This window comes from Choloepus didactylus, chromosome 2 (genome assembly GCF_015220235.1).
Source record: "Choloepus didactylus isolate mChoDid1 chromosome 2, mChoDid1.pri, whole genome shotgun sequence".
NCBI classification, from domain to species: Eukaryota; Metazoa; Chordata; class Mammalia; order Pilosa; family Megalonychidae; genus Choloepus; species Choloepus didactylus.
The window spans coordinates 121,726,814-121,741,195 of NC_051308.1; positions in this window are offsets into that span (position 1 = coordinate 121,726,814).

Sequence of the window (14,382 nt, forward strand, 5' to 3'; positions counted from 1 at the left end):
AAACACTTATTGAGCTCCCATGAATATCCTCTACTGAGTGCTGGGAGAAATGTCTACTCTCCAGAAGCAGTATTTTCCTGCCCCTTCCTTTTTCCATCCCTGCCTAAAATAAGTGTCTGCCAAGCTATCAACAGTTCTCAGTGTGTGCCTGCCTGCCCTGGGAGGTCTCCAGAAACATTAATGGGATAGGACATCAGTATGAGTACTTGTAGGGAAAGCCACACTATGGTCTGATAATGTTTTGTTTTTTTTTTTTTTGCTTTTGGTTTTTGAGGCATAACATTCAGTAAAGTGCACATCTTAAGTGCACAGATGATGTACATGTGTGCAGCCATGTAACCACCCCCAGATCAAGAAAGAATATATCCAGCTCCCTCTGGCTCCTTCCCATTCAATATTCCATAGGACAACCACTATACTGAACACTGTTACCTTACATTAGTTTACCAGTGTTTGATCTTGATAGAGCTGGAAATACCTACATACATTTACACGTAGTATGTGCTTTTTTGTGTCTAGCTTTTTTCACTCAACAGTATGGCTAGGAAATTCATCCATGTTGTCATGTGTAGCAGTGGTTCATTCTTTTTCATTGCTGTGTATTGTTTTGTTAAATAACTATTGGACAATTTATGCACTTATTCTACCTTGGTGGATGTTTGGGTTGCTTCAAATTTTTGCCTATTTTGAATGAAGGTGCTACAAACATCCCACATGTCTTTTGGTAGAAATAGCATTCATTTATGTTCAGTATATACCCAGGATTGGAATCACTGGATCATAGACTATATGAATATTTAGCTTTACATGTGCTGCCAGAAAGCTCTCAAAGTGGTGTGCCAATTTATATTCCAACCAATAATAAGAGATTTCCAGTTGCTCTACATGTATGCCAGTATTGGTGTTGTCAGACTTTTTCATTTTAAAATGTAGGCATGCATCAAATCGCTTTGTGCTTTAAATTTGCATTTCTCTGATGACTAATGATGTTGAGCACCTTTTCATATGCTTATTGGCCATTTTGATATCCCTTTTTGTGAAGTGTGGGGATGTTGTTTGTCTTTTCTTAATGATCCGCAGGAGTTCTTCATATGTTCTGGATGAGCCCTTTGTCAAACATGTATATATATATTACAAATATCTTCTCCCAATCTGTGGCTTACTTTTCATTCTCTTAATGCCATCTTTTGATAAATAGAAATTCTTAATTTTAAGGAAATCCAATTTATAATCATATCTTTCATGATTAGTTCTTTGTGTGTCCTGTTAAGAAATCTTTTCCTATCTTAAGGCCATAAAGATATTCTCCTATGTTTTCTACTAAACGCTTGATTGTTTTAGATTTCACATTTAGGTCCATGATTCATCTCAAATTAATTTTGTGTACAGTTTGGTGTCAAGGTTTATTTTTTCCCATACGGATACCCAATTAACTTGGCACCATTGGCAAGTACTTTTTTTAAATGAATGAATAAATGACTATTTGTTAAAAGTTTAGTTATGAGAACAAAATGACTGATTACTTAACATCCAGAAAAAATCCAGGACATACGATCATAATAAAATTAATGCATATTATCACATGACATTGGCACGCATACCTTTTCTACTTTTTCATTGCCTCAGGAATACCATCAGCACAGGTAGCCTCAGAGTGGAACACAGGACAGAAATTCTTGCCAAGATTACCTTCCATCTAATGTGGTTTTGTTCCACCTTTGTTTAGGTGAAATTTTGTTCAGCTTCCTGACAATTCTGTGGTGGGGAGGAGGAGGGGAAGAGCAAAGAGCCAGAAAACAAATACATTATGCATATATGTGTATACATCTTTTCCTTGCCCCTTTTTATTCCTGCAGCGTTAACTTGATTTTTCTAGAAATCTGTTGTTGTTTCAAGTACACAGTGTTCTTCTGACCTCATAAAACCATGGTATCCTGGAGCTGGAAGGAGTCTTAGGAAGTTATCAGGTCATGCCCATTGGACGTGGAACCAGGTATTAAAACGGTCATTTCCAAGATTATTGATGCTTCCTTCTTGCCAAATTCCAGCCTCTGCTGGAACACATCCAGTCAAAATTGTTTAAAGACCTCCTTTGCATTCTGAGTGGTTATACCTAAGAAAGCTGTAGGATAGCAGACGGAGGAAATATTTTTACAAATGCGTGCGTGCCTCACTTGTAACAATGCTCCTGAAAAAGCTGTATGTCTCAGTAGACTCTTATTTTAAATATTCCAGAGAAGCAAAACAATTCTACCATTAATCCTTTAGTAAAGCAAGAAAACTTTTTTGCAAGTGCGTAACAAACTGCTGATTTATCAGTTTTTTGTCTTGACTGTTTTTATTATTTGATATGAAGGTGGATCACCACTGTAAGTGTTTATTAAAATGCTATCTTCTAAATAAAGTGTTTATTAAAATGCCATCCTCTAAATGTCTTATCTTTCTTAAAACGAGTTTTAAGTAAAGTTTTTATAAAGCTATAGCATGCATATAAAGTGAATTTTCATGAACTGAACAAATCTGTCACCAGCATTCGGTCCAGAAATAGATTATCACCAGTGCCCCCACCACCAAGAAGTTCCCCTCATGCCCCCCTCCAGTCACTACCCTGCCAAGAGTAACTGGTCTCCTGATTTATAACATCACAGGTTAGTTTTGTCTGTTTTTGTAATTGATTTAAATGAGTCCTACAGTATGAACTCTTTTGTGTTGGGTTTCTTTTGCTCAACATTATGCTTGTGAGACTACACTTTCATTCAACAAAATGGATGCACTCTGTTGCATGAAGATGTAGTTCATTCTCATTGCTGAGTATTTCACTGTATAAATATGCATCAATTTATGTATCCATTCTATTATGGGTGGACATGTGGATTGTTTCCATTTGGGAGCTATGACAATGTGGCTATGAACATTCTTGGACATGTCTTTTGGGTATATTCCTAAGAATGGAATCTGTGCTTCCTATTATATGTGTATGTACAACTCTAGTAGATATTACCAGTTTTCTAAAGTGATTATTCCAATTTACACTCCCACAAGCAGTATTTGAGAGTTCCAGTTGTTTCATTAACATTTGCTATTATTCGTCTTTATTTTGTCCAAAAGTTTTATTTTGGCCATTGTGATGGGTCTTAAAATCTTTTAAAATAATGTTTTCTTCAGGGGTCTTCAAATGTTTTTATAGTTGTTATTTTGTTTTGGCTTTTAATATTGCAAAACCTACATTTTTGTTCACATCTTATAATTAGAAGAAAGAAAGGAAACAGAAATATGAGGCTATGTAATTTCTCTATTGCTGTGGAACAAATCACCCTAAAACTTAGCAGCTTAAAACATTTCTGATGGTCAAGAATCTGGAAATGGCTTAGCTGGGTGTTTCTGGCTCAGGGCCTTATGTGGTTATAGCCAAGATGTCTGTCAAGGTTGCAGTCATCTGAAGGCTTGAGTGGCACTAGAGGATCTGCCCCCAAGATGGATCCCTCACATGGCTGTTGGCAGGAAGCTTTGGTTCCTCCCCATGTGGGCCTCTCCATAAGGTTGCTTGATTGACCTCACCACATGGCAGCTAGCTTCTGTCAGAGTCAGTGATCTGAGACAGAGCAAGAAGGAAGCCACAGTGCATTTTACAGCCTAGGCTCAGAAGTGACATATCATCACTTCCACCTATTCTATTCATTAGAAGTGAGTCGCTAATCACTGCTCACACTCAAGGGAAGAGGTATGAAGAGCTACCTCATGAAGAAAGGGACACTGAAGAATTTGTGGCCCTATTTTAAAACCACCACAGTGGCATTGCCTACATCCTAGTGAATCTCAGGACGGTGGGGTTGGAACAGAGGATGGCAAGACATGACTTAGCTTTTCCAGTTCCCACCTCAACCTTTTGCCAGTAAATCCCTATTTCCTTTTAGTCTTCTCCAGTTTCTTCAGTGTTGCAGAAAGAGACCGGTTAGAGTAAGAAGGTAGGTTTGTCAGGTGGCTTATAACCCTGTCCCTGGACAAGGAATAGCTTGGACAAACAACCTCTCAGAGCCTCAGTTTCCTAATCTAAAACTGGGAACAAGAATAGTAATTAGCCTCCCAACTTCATGGAGTTGTGTGCTGATCAAAGGTAATGAATGCATGTGAAAGCAGTTTTGCTCCAATAATAAGATTTATCTCTTTGCCAACTTTGTACCCCTTTCTCACTTCATTGTCAGGACAGCTTGGCAAGCAAGTCATATGAGGGCAAAGGAAGGTAAATTTTTAACACCTTGTTGTGGCAGCCTTCACTTCTTGGGCTCCAGATTTCTTATCTGAGGATTAAAGTTTTTCAGATCTCCCTTCAGGGAAAAGGGATTTCCTGGACGTGTAAATTGTTAATTGATCACCTGGCAGGCCACTGGGTCTACTCTGAACCTGCCTTCCATTTAGGCCCCTGATATGTCTCTCACCTGTCTGCCCCAGTGCCTGAAACCCCCACCACTGGAGTCTATTCCCACAGGGGAAGATTCTCCTGACGTTTCCACATAGCTTGCCTAAGGAAGCAGGTGCACTGGCCCAACTCCAGGAATGGCTGACTCCCTTGACAGGTGTGGCGTTCAGTGTCCCTCCATAACATTGGTCTTCCTGTCTCTGTATCCATCTGGATTTCTAATGGCATGCAATAAAAGATGACTCTGGCTGATTTAAGCCACATTTATTTAAAAATTTTGTGATGCCCAGAGACTTAGCAGAATAGCTGGAGAACTTGGCTAATAGGCTCTGCTGTTAGGAACAAGGCCTAAAAAGTCACACTGCAGAACTGCTCTGGGGAAGACGCTGCTGAAGTCACCATACACATAGCCAGTGGATGTTTCTGCTCGGCACCAGGAAGCTGGATCTATCCACCACAGCCACCACATTGATAAACAGAGTCTGCCTGTTCCTACTTCTTCCATCACTAGCTTCTGATCTGAAATCTGGGTGGATGCATCCGACTAACAAAGCCTGGATCGCAGGCCTAAGCTCTGGTTGCCAAGAAGGTTGGGAAGCAGATTATCTGATATTTTCAGTTGTAACACTAGGAAGTAGGCCCTGCCTCTTAAGGTAGGAGATTCTCCAAACGGAGGAAGGAAGTTCAGATGCCAAGTGGGCAGAACATGTAAATCTCCCTTCCAGTCTTCTACATCAATCTCTTGTGAGCATTGTTTGAACAAATCCACACACTTTAACCCAGCTAGCTCTGGGACACAGATGTGCACACACATTTCTGAAGCCTACAAGTCTGGGGACCAGGAAAATGGCCTCTTGAGAAGGTTCTTGGAGACCCTCCAACTGGCCCCACCTTACCAATATTCTCTGCACTTGGTCAGGTGACACTTTTCCCCTTCAAAATTCTTAGAATAGGCACTCAGTGGATATTTTATGGAAGAAAGAAGAAAAGAAAGAAGCCTGAACAGACACCCCCACCCCCAGTCCCGTATTCCATTCCTAGCTCTGACCCTTACTCTTGGTGTGCTATCAGTCACATCACTGTGGTGGGTCTCAGTTTCCCCATCTGTTAAAAACAAAAAGGGCCTGGCCTGGCTCCCCTCCAGTCCCTCCAGCTCCAGCAGTGAGAGTCGAGGAGGCGAAGGGTGTGCAGCTGTGCCGCCCACGGTGCGTCACGGGATTGGCTGCACGTAATGACAGTGTCCCAGAGCTGGCGCTTGTGTAACAGGCGGATTTACCGAGAGGGGACGACTGTTTGCTCAGCAGCCGAGAAGTCTATAATTAGACTGTCACAACATCAGCAAAAGTACAGGATCAATGTAATCAGAGAAGAAATGGAAAAGAACACGGCATCAGTAAAAGCCTCCAGTGGGTCCCCGCGGTTTCCGGAGCACTAATCACCCGGGGGTGTTCAATGCCCCGCTTGTGGGTTTCCTCCTGGTTGGTTTCAGCCTCCCTGCCTGCCCCCCCCTCAGCCTCCCAGTTCCCATGCTCCTCTCCCCCTTCTCCCCTTCCTCAACCCTAAGCCTGATCACTGAGTGGTGGGGATGAGAGTTCACGGGAGCAGGCTCTCACCCAAAGCTTTGTGGCTGAGCTCCCTCTATTCCTCACAGTGTCTGCATGCATGGGGGCGGGGAGGCTGCTTCTTGAAAATGCAGATTCCTGGGCTCGACTCTAGCCCTATTGAATCAGTCTCTGGAAGTAAAGCCTTGGACTCTGCATTTTACCACAGCCCCGGATGATACCAGGCACACCGAAGCTTGAGCCACCCTCTGGGCTCTGGTATACTTGCCCTCTTGCTTCTGCTCTGTACCTGGCATGGTTATAGCACAGGCCAAAGGCAAGACTTGGGGCAGTCGAAGGTTAAAGGGCCTTTCCAAAGCCAAAGAAAAATAATGGGCTTCTTATTTTCTCTTTAATCATGTTAAGAATTCCTAGCTGCAAAGGTGTTTCTCTCATTAATCCTGTGACATCTGAGCTGGGAGGTAATGGCCAGGGTCTTTCCTTCCTTTCCACTGAGGAGGATCAGGGTACAGATCTGCCCTTGATGGATCTGAATCTGAAGGCTTCTGGTTTCCCCTGATCCAGATCTTCCTAGATGGAAACCACTGGATTTCTTAAATCTGTGAAAGTCACTATTTCTAAAACAGTTTTCTAAAATAAATAATACATGTTGCATTGTTAAAAATCAGAAAATGCAAAGAAGCGAAAGGAAGAAATAAATCAATATTAATCCTACAGCAACAATTCTATTAAATATTTCCATGTTTATCCTTCCAGTCTTGTGTGTGTGTCTGTGTGTGTGTACTCTCTTACACACACATATATCTATTCTTGTATAAGTCAAACAGATGGCACATTTGAATAGGTTATTGAAAAGTGCTTAATGAAGCAAGTATTTACTGAGTGGTGGGCAAGGTTAAAGGATGGGGTGGCCCCTTAGGATTAGCAACCACTGGAAAACCATTACCACCCCTAGGCTGGAAGGCATGAGAAGAGGGAAGTTGCCAGATCCTGGAGAGAGTGGCTATAGCTAGGAGAAGTCTGCCCCACCAGAGCCATGGCCTCTGATTGTGGAACACAGCCACCCTGATCTCCCAATAGGGAGAGAGCCAGAGGGAAAAAAACTTGACTTCTCTCTTCTTGCTGTCTGATCTCCTGCCTGAGCCTCCCGTGGCCAAACTCAACAGAAGTCAAGTTGATGCAGTCTAAAGCCAGCCTCCACAGACACACAGCAGGGAGGGGAAGGGTGGAGGCAGGGTCTGGATGGGCAAATGGAGACTGTCCAGCACATGTCCAGTGTGCATTTATGAATGCAAGGATTAGTTTTAAATTGCCCAAATCTAGGAAATGCAGAATGTTCTGTCTTAAGTGAATTCTCTGCTTGACCGCACAAATGAGAGTAGTAAACTGAAACTTCTTGATGTTACCCTCAACACAGTGAATCAGGAGTCTTAGTTGCTAAGTATGACTTCATTATTTGCTAATTTGAGGCAGAGTCAGTTACTCAGTAAACTAGCCTGGGTTCACCTTTGATGAAAGACAAGGTGCTGGGCAGCAAGGAGGAATCAAAGAAGCCTGGCATAGCTCCTGCCCTCCAGGAGTCTACAACCTCATAGAAGACTTAGGTGTACAGCCCTAGTACCCACAAAACCAGGCAGGGGGAGCCAGCCCCATGAGTAAGCACACAGTTCTACACTAATAATAGTGATTTATTAATAATAGCTAATATTTTGGGCCAATAATAGTTGATATTTATTAATAATAGATGATATTTACCATATGTCAGTGCTAAGTGCATTATAGGTGTTTATATTATTTAATTTCCCAACAGCTCTAAGAGGTAGGTCATATTGTTATCCCCATCTCGCAGCTGAAAACACTGAGGCATGAGAAGTTAAAGTAACTTACTAGGGACACACAGCTAGGAGGTGGTAGAGTCAGAATTTGAACTCAGAGAGTCTGATTCAACAGCCCAGGTTCTCAAAATCTGTGTTCTACGGGAGATTCTGGATCCACTACTTCTATAACAATGATGATTTGCTATTTGCCTTTTTAATTCTAATTCTCTCACCATTACTTAATGGAGTTATACACTCCCACTCCGGGGTCCGCAGAGCCTGTGGTGACATCACTCTGACAGCTAATGGAACAAGTGTTGTGTGTTTTAGATTTATGTGTTTCAAAACATTCTCAGTTTGAATTTCTAATGCAGTAAAAATCAATGGGTGTAACTCACCCATCATCTTTGGATCCTGTTTGGTTTGCCAGGCTGCTATGATGGACATCACCCAATGGGCTGACTCAAACCACAAGCATTTATTGTCTCATGGTTTTAAGGATCAGAAGTCCCAAATCAAGGTGTCAGAAAGGCCACACTTTCTGCTGGGGTCCGTAGCGTTCTGATGATGTCTTCTGTCACATGGCGATGTCCTAGGTTTCCTCCAGGGTAGTTTTCTCTGACTTCTGGCTTCTCTCTGTAAGGCCTCCAGTAACACAGATTAAGGCCACCTTGACTCATTTGGGCCACACCAACACAGGGTCTTAGAAGATCCCATTCACAGATGAGTCCACACCTTACTGATAATACATCTTTAAAGGGTCCTATTTACAAATGCGTTTATAGCCCCAGGAATATGGATTAAGATTAAGAACATATCTTTTGAGGGGTACATAATTTAACTCCCCACAGGTCCTCTATAATTTTTAAGAGTGTAAAGGGGTCCTGAAACTAAAAAGTTTGAGAACTATTACTATTGTTCTTTTCCTGTGGGGGTTCAGAGGAGGGGACAATATATTTGTTTGGGGGATCAAATTTATTACCACTAGTATCCTTGCCTAAATCACAGGGGAGTGTAAGGTGGAATCTACACTAGAAAATAACAGAACCTGAAGGAACCTGGAGAGATCACCCTGCCCATTTTCCCGGCCTTGGGGACGGTGGTTCCAGGTGAGCTATGGGCTTTTTTGGCTGCCTCAGGGATCTGACAGTGGCAGGTGTCCCTGCGAGTCTTGCCTAAGAACTTTCAGTCACTGCCGTCCAACAAAGGATTGTGTCCAGGGCCCCTGGGTCAACCTCAGGTCAGGTCGGGGCTTTGAAAACCTCCAGGTGAATGGAGAGCATCTAGTTTGCCAGTTCAAAGGCCGTGTGAATAATAGTTGTCATCTCTATTGTGAGGGAGAGTGGAAGGAAGTTTAAGGCTCTGTGTTTTTCAGCAGAAGAATATAATTTCAATTATTCGTCAAGATTTATAAAACATGTTTGCAATGTGTTCTAGTTTTCTCACTCTATTAAATGAGTAGTGAGTAATATTAATTGCTTTTAAATTAATGCATGTTGGGAATTTTAGCAAACGAATTATAGCCAATCACAGGGAAAGGCTGGAATCTAACTAGGTATAGTGTAAAATAATTGATGTTCCTTAATTAAAAGTGAAAAGAATATAGGAAAATGTACATAGCGAGCATTCTGGGCTGCACACCCAGCATACATTCCTCCTTCCTGATTGGGGAGCTGCTATGCTATTTGGGTGGAATTGACTCTATCCAAACCCAGGGGTGGGAGGTCATTGGATTAAGCCAATTGGTGTAACTCCATCCCCTTATCCTGGATCATTCAGGGATGGGCGGTTATCTCAGGCTCTATTCAGTGGTTGGAGGAGTGGAAGCAGCAAGAGCTTATCTTCTTCTGGGCAGGATGATGGGTAGATGCAAGTCCTGGGATGGCTGCTGTCATTTTGCTGCTGTGAGAGAAACCACAGCATGGTGAAGTCTACCCACTGGCAAGGGCAGAGCCAAAGACTCAAGGACAACAAAGCCAGAGGCCACACTGCCATGGAACACTTTTCTTCCAAGACTCCACAAATTCCTGTAAGTGTTTTAGCCCATTTAACTGTATTTTCTCATACTTAGCAATCAAAATCATCTGATATAATCAAATAACCATTTTTCAATACAAATGCATCCAGATAGAGAAAAGTAGGACTTTCATATTGACCAAACAAAATATGTCGAATCTGACAGTGTAAGGGCGAACCTGATTTTACATTTCCTCACCCAAGCCATCCTCGTAAACAATGTATTCAGTGTCCCAAAGTTCACCTACCTCACCTCCTACATAGGCATTTCCTATAATGGTTTTGTTTTCCTTTCCAAATAAATCTCTCCCTGCCTGTTTTACCACACAGTGGCCCAGGAACAGAGACTTTCTCCTCACCAGTACAAGTTTCTCAAGCATCGAGGAAAATGGAGGCCTTGAAGGGAAGCACCACATCAGCACGATTAGTTAAGCTGAGGCGTGTTCCGATTCCTGTGGCAGACCCAGGGCAGCAGCTCGAGGGAGAGGGCCCGTCTACCCCTGTGCCTTGATTCTGCATGGTTGTTGGGAGGACAGGCTCTGAGATCAGTGTTCAAGTCCCCGCTGTGCTTGTCCCTCCAGGTGAGTCATTTGAACTTCCAAAGCCTTAACTTCCTTATCTTAAAAGGGTGATAATGAGAGTATCTCTCTCATTGGGATGTTGTGAGGACTGAATGAGATGTTTCATGTAAGGTGGGTGGCACAGAGGAGGTGTTGAAAAAAAAAAGTCAGCTAGTATTATCTACATGACTTCCCTTCCTGGGACTCACTTCCCTCTCCTGTGAATGGAGGGGATGTTCCCGAGGATCTCTGGTTCTTTTCAGCTGAACACACTGCCTTTCCAGCAGCCCTCCTGCTCCTGGCAGAGTAGAGTTGAGCAGGAGGCACTTCTTAGGCCCTGTCTTTGAGGTACAAGGGGTCCCACAGGTGCTCATTTGACCACAGGTTAAGGCCGTCCCCACCCTTGAGAAAGTCGCGGGGGCTGTCAGAAGGCCTCCAGGGCCCTCGGGGAAGAGATCAATGGTGGGATTTTTTCATTCATTTTTTGTGTGTGTTTTTCATGGAGAAATTGCAGCGGAGATATGGAGGACATGTTCTCCACTGATCATCACAAGCACCACACATCAGGAAAAGGGCTGATTATTCAGTTGTTAAAAGGAATGCAATTCTGGTACATGTGACAATGTAGATGAAACTTGAAGACATCATGCTGAGTGAAATAAGCCAGACACAAAAGGACAAATTTTACATGACCACACTGATACGAAATAATTAGAATAAGCAATCTCATAGAACCAGAATCTGGAATATAGGGTACCACAGGACAGGGTGGGGATAGGGAATGAGGAGTTGATGTTTAAATTGTACAGAGATTGATGGAAAAGTTTTGGTAACGGGTGGTGGTGATAGTAGCATAACATTGTGTATGTAATTAACAACACTGAATGATATACATGAATGTGGTTAAAAGGGGGAAGTTTCAGGTTGTATACATGTTACTAGAATAAAAATTTTTTAAAAACATAAGACTGCAACACAAACAGGAAACCCTATGGTTAACCATGGACTATAGTTAATGGTACGGTTATAAAAACATACTATGAATAGTAACAATTGTGCCACACTAATGCAGGCTCTGTACGTTATACATGATTGTTCTGTAAACCTACCACTTCTCTAATTAAAAAAAAAAAAAAAAAAAAACAGGGCTGAGAGCGCAAAGAGCACGGGTTTGAGACTCTAAACTACCTGTGTCATTTTATACAGCCTCAGGTTCCTCATCCATAAAACAGGGACCCTTCCCTACCTCTCAGAGTGAGCATGGGGATTACCTAAAATAACCCCTGTGACGTACGCAGGTGCCTGTCACATCACAGTGCCCGGTGAATATCCATCTATTTCCTTCCTCTTTTGGGGACTGAGGTCACCAGCTACCACTGCAATCAGGAACAGAGTTGGAAACAGCTCCATCTCATGTTGCAACAAAACAGGCTCTCATGGTCCACTTTAAAACTTCAGATAATGAACTGGTTTTTCTTTTCTTTTTTTTTTTTTTTTTTTAATAATTTCTGGGGTACTGAGATGTCAGGAGTCTCCCAGGGGCCCCAGATCAGAGAGAGCCGACCTCACAGAACCTGGGACCTAGTCTGGGAGCTAAAATGTGTCATTGCAGCTCTCAGGACACTGTTTCCTCACAGCCCTTTTAGCAGCATATTAGTGACTTCTGATAACTGAGACTTGACTGCTCACTTTTCTAGATTCTTCTCCTACCACACATTCCCAACTCCTTTGCTGTCTAAAATTCAGATTCCCAGAGAGGGACTCCAATGGGGCACAGTGGTACCAGCAATGTCATTTGGGTATGCGCTTTCTCTTTGGCGGCTCAGCTGAGGATCTAGGAGTGGCTCACAGGGTACAGAATATGGCACAGGGCCTCAAGGAGCAGCCCAGGGCAGCTTCCCTCAGCAGAAGTGAGTGACCAAGAGCCTGACAGCCTGACAGCTGGGCTGGGCCATCAGCTTCAAGTTCGGAGGATGGAACTGCCATATCTTTACCTGTAAATGATAGTGAGACACAACTATGGCCAAGCCTGGGCTTCTTCCCAAGGATTTTTTCTTCCCTTCTTTCTCATTGACATTTTGGGTCGATCCATCCCAGGCCCAAGAACCTCTTCCATTGATCTGGTGCCGTTCCCAAAATAAAAGGGAATGTCATGCTGTTAGAGCCTGTGAGCTGTCACAGCCTGTCTCCCAAAGGGCTTGTTTTTGAATGAAAGAGTTTGAAATAACCACAGACTTGGTGCTTGCAGCCTGTACAGAGAAGCCTTTGTAACCACCTCAGCCCTAATCTGTACAAATTAGCACGCTAAAGCAGAGGGTAAGATGCCCAGTGTAGCCTGGTCTCTGAGGACACAGGTTTCCTGCTAGTGTTGAGAAACCTGTTTATGAGCCATGTGATTCACAAACAAGTGAATCTCGGTGAGGTGACACTTATTCCCCATTTTGGCTGACGGGGGGAGGTGGATAGGGGGCTGGGACAGCATGGATAACGGAAAATCACAACAATAACTTAAACTGCGTAAGTCTGGAAATGCTCTGATCATCATACTGCATTGGAACAGTGGACCCACACTGAGAACAAGTCTGTCCTAGTAAGAGAGGAGGGTCTCACTCATGGGGACAGGTCAGTCCCAGGGCCGGTCACCTGGGAAGAGGTGTGTCTCTCAGGTTGGAAAGAGAGCTGATCTCCATGCAAAGAGCCTTCCCTTGGGTCTTGATCTGAAGTGCCCAGAGGGAGGCACCCATTATGTTTTCCCTTCTTCTAGACAGTGTTCTTCGAATTTCCAGACCCTCAGAACCACCTGATGAACTTGTTAAAAGGCCACATTCCCATGTCTTAACCCTCAGAGACGTCTATTCTGTAGCTCTTGGGGGTGGTGCAGGGATCTTTAATGTCAATAATCCTAACTACCAGCACTCCTGGTAATTGTGAACCAGGTAACCAAGAACCACACTTTAAGAAACCTCGACCTAGAGGAAGACTTTGGATTCACGTAGACCTGGCTTTGCAGCCTGGCTCTGCCATTTACTGGTTGTGTGGACTTTGGCAAGCTCTTTCATCTCCCCATGCCTGTTTCCTTTTCTGAAAAATGGGGACAATAATATCAACCTCAGAGGGGCATTAGGAAGAAGAAATGTTATGAGGTGCTGCTCTCAACATATGGTGGCAACAAGTGGCAATATGATTATTATGACTCTGGAAAGGGTGGACGTGACTGACAGAAGCTGATTGAAAACTCACCTGCACAACTATACTTGTCAACGGAGGCTTTTTGCAGGAACAAGTGTTAATTCTAATGTCCTAAGAAATGCCAGCTGGGCTGTTCCATTCAGAGTCTACCCTGATCAACAAGTCAACTTTAACCTGCCTCTACCTGGGGTGTGCTCACACCCTCCTTCTTTCCCTTTCAACTGGACAAGCCCCCTCCCTGGAAACCCCTGGAACTTTCCCACAGTCCACCCCCCACCATATTTGCAAAGTGGAGGCGTGCCAGACAGACTGACATCCTGGCTGTAAAGACCCCTCGTGCAGCCACCAGGAGTAGTCATAAGTCTTAGACTGGTGGTTTTCCAAGTAGTATGCCAAGAACTGTATCTAGCCTATTTGGAGAAATAAAATACACAGCGTGGTCAAACATCTGGGATCACAGAGAAATGGTGCAAATCAGTTGCTTGGCTGATTTTACACACATTACATTTAAGGATGGTTATTTTATACAAAGCACCTGGCAACTCTTAAACTCTGCTAAACGTAATTTCATGTTTGGGGATTAGAAAGTTACTTAAAAATCTTCCAAAGCTCTGTTGTCCTTATTATGTACCTGAGAATCCTCAAACTGGCATTTCTAATTGTTAGAATTCAGGATAAACCAGCTTCTACCTCACTGTGCCAGTCTGAATGTATTATGTCCCCCAAAACATGATATTCTTTGATGCAATCTTGTGGGGGCAGACATATTAGTGGGGATTAAGTTGGAACTTTGGATTAGGTTGTTTCCATGGAAATAAGCC